The sequence below is a fragment of the Anoplolepis gracilipes genome, chromosome 6 (genome assembly GCF_047496725.1).
Source record: "Anoplolepis gracilipes chromosome 6, ASM4749672v1, whole genome shotgun sequence".
Taxonomy (NCBI): Eukaryota; Metazoa; Arthropoda; class Insecta; order Hymenoptera; family Formicidae; genus Anoplolepis; species Anoplolepis gracilipes.
Window position 1 is genome coordinate 15,856,324 of NC_132975.1, and position 9,666 is coordinate 15,865,989.

Here is a 9,666-nt window from a genome sequence, read left to right on the forward strand (position 1 = left end):
CTTTGCCTCTGCCTCTGCCTCTGCCTCTACCTCTGTCTCTGTCTCTGACGCTTGTTGCTTCCTCTCGCGCGATATACACAGAACCTATGGAGAACTCTTTCTATGCCGTATCTCACGGTTAGTAGCTACGTTCTTGCGTGAGCGACCCTCTCCATGATGATTCTCTCATTCTTTGCACTACTAAGCGAATTAAACTCTCTTATTTACTCGCGGCGAGACGCAATCGTTCGTTCGAACGGAAATGACGACGCGATAAATGATTCGTGAATAGATAGATTCTAGATTATATTTCGAAACTATATTATCTTTTGTAAGAAAAAGAGAGCATTACTGTCAAATCTTTTAATTTCAACAATTTTAAAAACTCTGAGAGAAAAAGAGACTTTAAGAGAGATTTTAAACACTAATCCCACCATTAATAACAATAAATTGATAGATTTTTTTTCTTACACATTTATTTTAATTTTTATATTTTTTGCATGACTATTAAACATTATTTATGTAAAAGCGTCGTTAGTTTTTAGTTTTTATAAAACATGTATGACGCACATGGAATATGAAATATGCATATATTATACGTACATACAATATTGAAAAAAACAATAATAACTTGTTACAATTTCATTAATAATTAATAAAGCGATATACACGCACATATCTTCAAATTTATTCTACATACATTTTTTGTCCCTTCAAATATATTCTCAATATAACTTTCTTTATTTATCTATTTTCATTATCCATATTGTAATATATTATATATATAGGTTTGAATTTTTTTAAGTATGATAAGAAGAACATGAAGAAATAAATATCTATAAAAAACACATTGCTATTCTGATAAATCCATCATCTTTTAGTTTAGTTAAACTCTTTATTTTAGTTAATTTTAATCACACACTTTTATTTTATTCTTCATACGCATTTAAAATTTAATGAATAGAAAATGAATGAACTCTATGTTTTAACAATTATTATAATAATTGTTTCTTTTTAAAAAATTATACTTTGTTACAATTTTTGTATGTAAAGGGGGATAAATAAAAAAAGCGAACAAAAAATAAATAGAATGCGTAAACAAGAATTATTGCGGTTTGATATACTTCATGCAATTGCGTTCTTGCATGAGGCATTTAATCAGATGTATTCAATTTTTGTCTACTCGCATCACGCTATCGCAAGGTCAATGCACCGCTCTGATTTATATATATATATATATATATATAGCTAACTACATCTTCCTTTTCCTTGATTATATTTTGTTCTAGTTTATTGTATAGAATAGCTTCTTGTCGTAGAGATTTGCATCATTTGAAATAAATGCATTTAAAATGGAAATATAAAATATAAAATGTAAAATGTAAAATGTCTATTTGGTATTTCGCATTTAAAATATACATGTTTTCAAGAGCCATTTTACATTTCCATTTTAATAGTTTTCATTATTCATTTTCTATTTTAAATAAATTTGTTTTGCAAATTCAAAAATTAATCGAGATATCGATAACATTAGTTTTGAATATCAATAAATGAATATTTATGTAACATTTAACGTATTGCATTGTACTTGTTCATTGTAAAATAAATCCTAGATTAAATATTTAGTAATTTAATCATTGTGTGTATAACCAAACTATTGTCATCCATTCATGCAATCGTATATATCATACAGTGATGCTAGACTACAGATCTAATTTTACGTAAAAAATAAGAACGGAGAGTATAAGATCTAATCTAATTTAATAGATAGATGATAAGAATAAGAATTTAAATATAAATAAATATAAGAATATAAATATTTAAAAAAAGTCATTGTTTTATTTTAAAACCCCATTTAAAAATGTCTATTTTTCATTTCCTATTTTAAATGAATGTTTAAAAATTATTTTGTATTTTGGATATTTAATTGGAAATGTTGCAACGATATTGCATTTTCTATTTCAAATAAATTTTGACACCCATTTTGCACATCTCTGCTTCTTATATACGTATATCTTGTCAAATCATAAATTGCAATATATACGGTAACCAATCCAATTGCAAAGAGAAATGATAAAAAGATATAGCTTTTTCGAACTTTAAAATTTTTACAAATTAATTTAAATTTATACATATATATATATATATATATATATATATATATATATATATATATGAATAAACTTGTGTTTCTCTTTTACTTTATATTTTACTTTAAAAAAGAAATACAAAAAATGTAAAATATAAAGATAAACTTTTAAAAATTCATATAAAGTATATTTAATTCAAAATGAATATAATAATTAAATGTATATGTTACATATAATTAATACATATTAAAAGAGAGATGATATAAAGTACAAAAGATGCTCTGTCATAATTTCAATATTGAAAAAAGACAGAAAAATAGAAATATTATTAACCTTTACAAAATTTTATATGTTTTTAATTTTTTAATTATTTTAATTATTTTTTAATTATTGATCTTAATTTACGCAAAATACTTGTCGAGAATAAACAGATTATAATCTATTAATAAATAATTATAATAATAATATTTGTCCTAAATATTATAATTGTGAAAATAATCACGAATTGGCAATGGAGCCAACATTTACAACATTTTGAACGAACTCTACTTTGACCTTTCAATAATGGAATATATTGTTACTGTCAGATCCATTAACACATCGTATTTTCTTTCCGTCGTTTTTTCAATATATTTATCCATAAATCTCAAAGACAGAAACACAACTGCGTATAAAGGAAGTAAAGCAAATGTGGAAGTTTTATTGCGTCGTTACTTTTATTTTTACATAAAAGAGAAACTAATGTGTGACCTAAAATTCAAAATATTTTAATTTAATTATCTGTTTTATTACTATTAAGAAAACTTGGGAAATGACTTGCTCTTGCGACACCCTGCTGTTAACGATTATTATCTAAATCATAAAATACATATTGCATTGAATGAATATCTACAAAAATGCTTATTAATGTCATTCTTAACAATATTCTTTATTATTCATAAGACTCAAGAATATTAAAATATTTAAATAATTATTTAATTACTTTATAAAATGCGTACCAGGCGTTTTGGTTGATTATTATCTAAAATGTAATTTGTAATTTTAAGATTTATACGCTTTAAAACATTTTAATAATTATAATTTCATACAATAGTGTTTCTTGATATCTTTTTAATAACATACACGTGCTGTAAATTTGTACTTTTGTAAGAAGTTTAAAACTTACGCAAATATAAAATATCGTCAGATGAGTTATATTTGTTATGTGAATTTTATCTTGCTTATGAGTCACTACTGAGGTACGAATGTGGGTTATACATTATGCGTTTTTGTGTCTCAAATTCAGTTTTTATTTTACCAGATATTAAAAGATTTTTTTCATTATTCTTTTTCATATTCTTGTAGAATTATTTAAAAAATATTTTTTTTTATTAAATCAATTGATTCTATGACAAATGCTGTGGTATTATTTTATATAGTATTATATTATACAGTTATTATATAATATTAGTATTATATATTATATGTATATATTAGTTATATTATATACACATTACTTCTATTATCAAGTATTAAATAATATATATAAATATTTTGAAAAATGTTTAAATAATATATTTTGTGATAATATATTCAATAATAATATTTCATAATATGTGCACGTACGTGCGTAATATTTTATACATATATATATATATATATATATATATATATATATATATTGTTTAATAATTACTATATATGATATCATATGTATAACAATAATTCAGACAAATAATAATAAAAGTCATTAGCAAGCTGTTTGTCGGGACGATTCTATTTCCACTTATTATGTACTAGTTATTATATAGCACTATAAGAATATAACTGTTTACTATGCAAGAATATATCAGTAAATTGGTACCGCAATGCAAATTTGCGTGTTCAAACAAATTCATTGATACAAAAAACAAATGGCAATAACATGGTAATGCGATTTAAGAGCCATTGTATGCAAACGTCTACTTGAACATCGGTCGCAATTAATATTACAAACTTGCTAATCGCGTTTCATCAATCAATCAAACCCATGTTACTTTTTTATTATTTATTCATCTGATTTGATATATAAAAGTAAAATAGTATATGTATAAAAAGATAAATTATTATTTGCCTCTTTTTCTTTTTTTCATTATTATAGATCCAAAATTTTGTGTATACAGTTAACAGTTAAGAGAACGAATTCTTAAATAGATGATTAAACATAAAAATAATCGATTTATCATTTAGATATTAGATGAACATACGAGTGAGCTATTGTACACGTATTAAGTAAAAATTGGTTCACAATTCCTATATATAGGTATAACGTTTTAAAAGTTTAATTTGCAATTAAAATTTGAAGATCCTTAAGAAATGATTTTACTGCAAATTGCATTTTAAAAAATGTTGTGCAAGAATAGTTAATAGTTTGTTAATTATATAATGTTTTTATAGATATACAAGTAACGTTTTTCGAGACTATATAAAAGAGAAAAAGTATTTAAGTCATTACACAAAGAAAACATATATATATGTATGTATCTATGTATGTATGTATCTTTACAAATAAATATTATACATACGTTAAAATGTTAATATTCAATTAATATTAATGATAAATTAATTCTCTATGTTAATTTATAATGAATGTTATTTAATATTAATTTTACTAAATTAGTAATACGTTTATGAATTAACATTAGCCGTGACCATGATTGGCCTTTATGATATTTCCGTGCGTCATTATTACTAATACGTGTTTATCTTTAATGTAAGAATGCGAAAGACACATGCATGTTTATCTTTAATATAAGAATGCGAAAAGAAACATGAAGAAAGAGAATTTATGATAAAAAAGATTTGTCACAAAGAAAAAGTAATAATTCTCTGGTAAGTTTTCTGAAAATTCTCTCTATTTTTTAATTTTAAAATTTTAAATTGTGTGTGCATGAATCTTAATTAAACCAAACCTTAAAAATTTCTAATAATGCTTAATTCAAATTAAAAATTTAAATTTTGAAGCTCTATACTTTTCTTTTAATTATTCCAATAACAAAAAATAAAAATTACAAAAATCTTAATTTATATGACGAAATCTAAAAAATACTTGACAAAGAAATATAAAGTTTTTTTCCTTCAACTATATATATATATATATATATATATATATATATATATATATATATATATATAACTCTCTACATACCTACTATTTTAAATAATATTACCATAACATTGTCATGCATAATTTATGATAGTGTTATTAATTAAATGTCACATATATTTATATCTGTACATTTAAATATTTGACTCATTTACGTAAAATTGAAAAATGTTTTACTTACATTTGTTTTAAAAGAAATCGCGCTCGCGCCCTTCTCGAAACGTACGTTCCCTTTGCGAAATTTTGTGTTGCAAAACATATACTTTCTGCGCAGAATTTATACTTCGTTGACTATATTTGATCAGTATTGCTCTCACTTTCGAAGAAAGTAGTTTTGTAGGTAGAAAATTATTGTCAGTAGAAATAACGTATGTTGCGAATTAACATAAATTTGAATAAAGGATGACTTTTCATTTTATTTAGTTCTTTATAGAATAAATAATAAATACACATGGATACACACACATAAAGAAAAATTAATACTATTTTTACGTTCATTAAACCGTTGTATATATAAAATCTCTCGAGTTAATAAAAATAATTTTCAATTAATTTTCTTAAAAAGAAGTTTTTTAGTGCAAATATATATATATATATATATCTCGAGCATGTAGTCGGCATGTTTTTTATAATTATTCTACAATTTGTGAAATCGTATTACGGTACTGCAAAAGTGTTATGTTGAAAGCAGACAATTACTTCATGAAAATCGTCACCCAAACTCGATTCTTATGCGAAAAAATGCATATTAAACAATTTATTAAATTATAATTTGTGTTTTATATGCGTTAAAATTGTAAAATAAAAATTGCAAGAAATTTAAAAATTGAATAAAATTAGAAAATTAAGAAAATATATGCTTTTTTGGGCAGTTTTTTTATTATTATTAAAGAATGAATTTTTAAATAAGCGAGTTTAATAATAATAATTATAATTATCAAGATTCATGGAAATAAATTTAAAATATTTTTACATATCAATATTATTTTATATTTCTATGCGCGAGTGATAAAATTTTATATATTTAATGATGATATTTTTATATATATTTACGTGAATGATACAATTCATTGCATATTTAATATTCGATGATAATATTTCTACGTTCTAAAAACAAAGCTACAATGAAAAAATTATAATGTTTCACATACATGCGACTTTTCGCTCAGTTTTTAATAGTTCTATATAATATGTAAAAACCGATTAATCAATTATTTATATATATTATATATATTATAGAATTCGTATTGCTTTGATAAATAATATAAACCTATTTCCAATTTTGATCCATTGCATTTTAGCTATTACTAATTAAATTCTAAGACTTATTAAAAATGTATATCAAAGAAGTAATTCAAAAGGATTATTAGGTAAAGTATTTCTCATTAAAAACTTAAGTGGATAATATCATGAAAGCCGCAGTACAAACGCGCGCGCGCGCACACACATTAACGTTATTATTAAAATAATTATAGTTTTATATGAACTATTTTTTCATTTTTTAATTACATTTTTCCGCTTTTCTCTTTTCTCTCCTTTTATCTTTTTCTCTATTAGACTTAATCAAATAAATATGTTTCCAGATAGTGATATTGGAGTAATTGGCAAAGAAGTGATTGTAATGATCCAATTCAAATACAAAATTAACAAGTTACTCTGTCAAATGTAAATTGGTTGCTTTTAATCCTAAATTTGATAATGTGTACTACAATGATTCTTTTGCATTGCAGAAAATTTATTACTTTCTATTTAAAGTAAAAATGCCCTTTATACAAAACTTGTAATATCTAAATAAAATAAAATATTACAAGTACATATATATTAAAATAAAAAACACTATAAACATTCTAATTTTGATACAGTGTATAATATTAGAATAAATTTTGTAATCTCTTATATATAGATGGTTTAAAATATATTTGTGGAAATTTTCTTTCATTTTTAAACTTCTGTTTATTAATTATAGAAATATTTATAACAACTCAAAATAAATTCTGAATCGTATAAATCTTGTAAAAGTTGTTTTTCTGGAAAGCTGTTTTTCTATTTTACTTGTTGTAATATTTATTTTTAAAAATATATATAAATTTTTGAAAGAAAGAGTTATATAATTTAAAACTGAAAATAAACTCGTTGATTACATCATTTGTCCATCCAAAGATATATCAAGTAGTTTTTGTATCTGTCTATTCAGAGTGAATCTTTGTCCTCTGAAGTTTAGACGTTTGTATCTTTTCCTTCTTCATCATCATCAAGTATAACGCGTTACTATTTTCATACCATTATCCGAGTTGAAGTCCTCTCATACATTTCTTGTTTCATATCATGACGCGGTAAATGCCATTGAATCATGAGACTCATTGTCTCATTTTATGCACTGTCATAAACCATAATTTTCGTTCTAAGAAATAGCAATAAAAAAAAAGTTAGGATATAATAGCTACAATAATAGGATATAAATAATAATTAACATGATTATAGCATAATAATTTGACAGATGGCAAAAAAATATAAATAACAGAGACTTGAAGAAAAGCTTCGTGATTATTGCCATATGAAAAGAGAGAGAGAGAGAGAGAGAGAGAGAGATTTCCAGTAATTCTAATATAATAAATACATATTAACTTATTTTTTTATGATTTAATAATAAAACTATGTTTTTATATATACATATTATATTATATTTCAGAGAATAATAAAGAGTATACATATAGAGAAATCTCTCAGATATCATATACTTTCTAATGAAGTACCTTTCAAAATGTGTATGTGTGTGTGTGTGTGTGTGTGTGTGTGTGTGTCTGTGTGTCTGTGTGTGTATGTGTGTACAAGGTTAATTTATAATGTTTTTGAACACATTTTGTCGGACAAAAATCGGATTTAGCAATAGCCTTATAGATCAAAGCGAGTATAACCAGAGGAGATGCTGCGGCAGATCTCGAAATCAGAAGAAATGTCGGGGAAAGCGGAAGCGAGAAAGTAAGAGTTTACAGCCGTGGGCTGATTTCTTCAGCGGTCACTTTCGTTCTCCATTCGCGACCAGTGCCTCTGTTTAAAAAGAATGAAGTTTAAAATCTCTTATTATTATTATTATTAATTCCCGTATCAAATAAAGAAACAACAATTTGCTTACTTTATCTTATATAAGACGAGTGTTGCACTTAGTTGTTATCGATGACCTTTGTAGCGAGATAAGATCATCTACGCTTTTGTTTTGTTTTCATCAGAGTTGAATCGTCGATAAAAGTGATGTATATACATATATATTTCATATCTTATGAAATAGATCTCAATAACTTTGATATAGAAATACAAAGTTGTTTTTAAAATTTTAGTTATCAAATTTAACTTGAATATGCAAAAATTGGAATAAATATATATATTGTAATTAAAATTTGCATATCACGACAAAGTAGGTCGAAAAATTCATCAGTTTACTTTTTCGGATAATTTTATTCGTGATGAAATCGAAGAGATATATCGGCATGCCAATATATAGTTAAATATTTATGCAAGATATTCAAGACAAGATAATGACATTGTCTTTTATGTGACATAGAACTCTCGCTTGGAATCTCTTTCTTTGACATCTCGCAAGCGAAAGTGCGCGCAATTTCTTATATGTTGCTCATCTATATGAAAATATGAAAATTACTGTTATTTAAACAAAATTCGACTCTGCGACAAATTGTTCAATTTAATTCCATATTATTGTTCAATTGACAATAATTACAACTATGGCATAATTCATTGTGTATACACTGAAAAAAATGTTGAATCAGCAACATTATCGTAGTTGAAATTTATTTTATTAATTCAACAACATTTAATCAAATCAATACGTAGCGTATTAATTTGATTAATAAAGTAGTTGAATTAATAAAATAAATTTTACCTTTACGATGATGTTGTTGATTCAACATTATTTTTCTTTCTATATATATATATATATATATATATATATATATATATATATATATATATATAAAGAACAATAGAAATAACATGGTAAATTTTTTTCTATAAAAATTTAATATAAATATTCATCTCTCTCGAATATGCTGATATAATAAAATGAATCTAATCAATACCTCTTTATCTTATCTTTTCATTCATTTATTTTTAGAAGAATACTATAACTAATATGTTAGATTACTCTCTTAAATATTTTCTGGCACTATAATGACTTTCAATTTTTATACCACTCGTTGTGAAAACTACATTTAATCATATTATCATATCGATTTCTCCGCATTCGGAACCTATCATTACGTAAGTTGTTACACTCTTTTTTCTTCTTTTTTTTATTTTCTTTTTCTCTTTATTGCTCTTTTGATGAAAAATGTTTTCTTGTTTAATTTTTTGCTCGGAAGCTTGAAATGATGTTTCTGTAGATATCACAATCATTATGCATATTATTGTATTATCAATAATAATCTCAAAGTGCAACATATGTTTCTACACAATGTTACA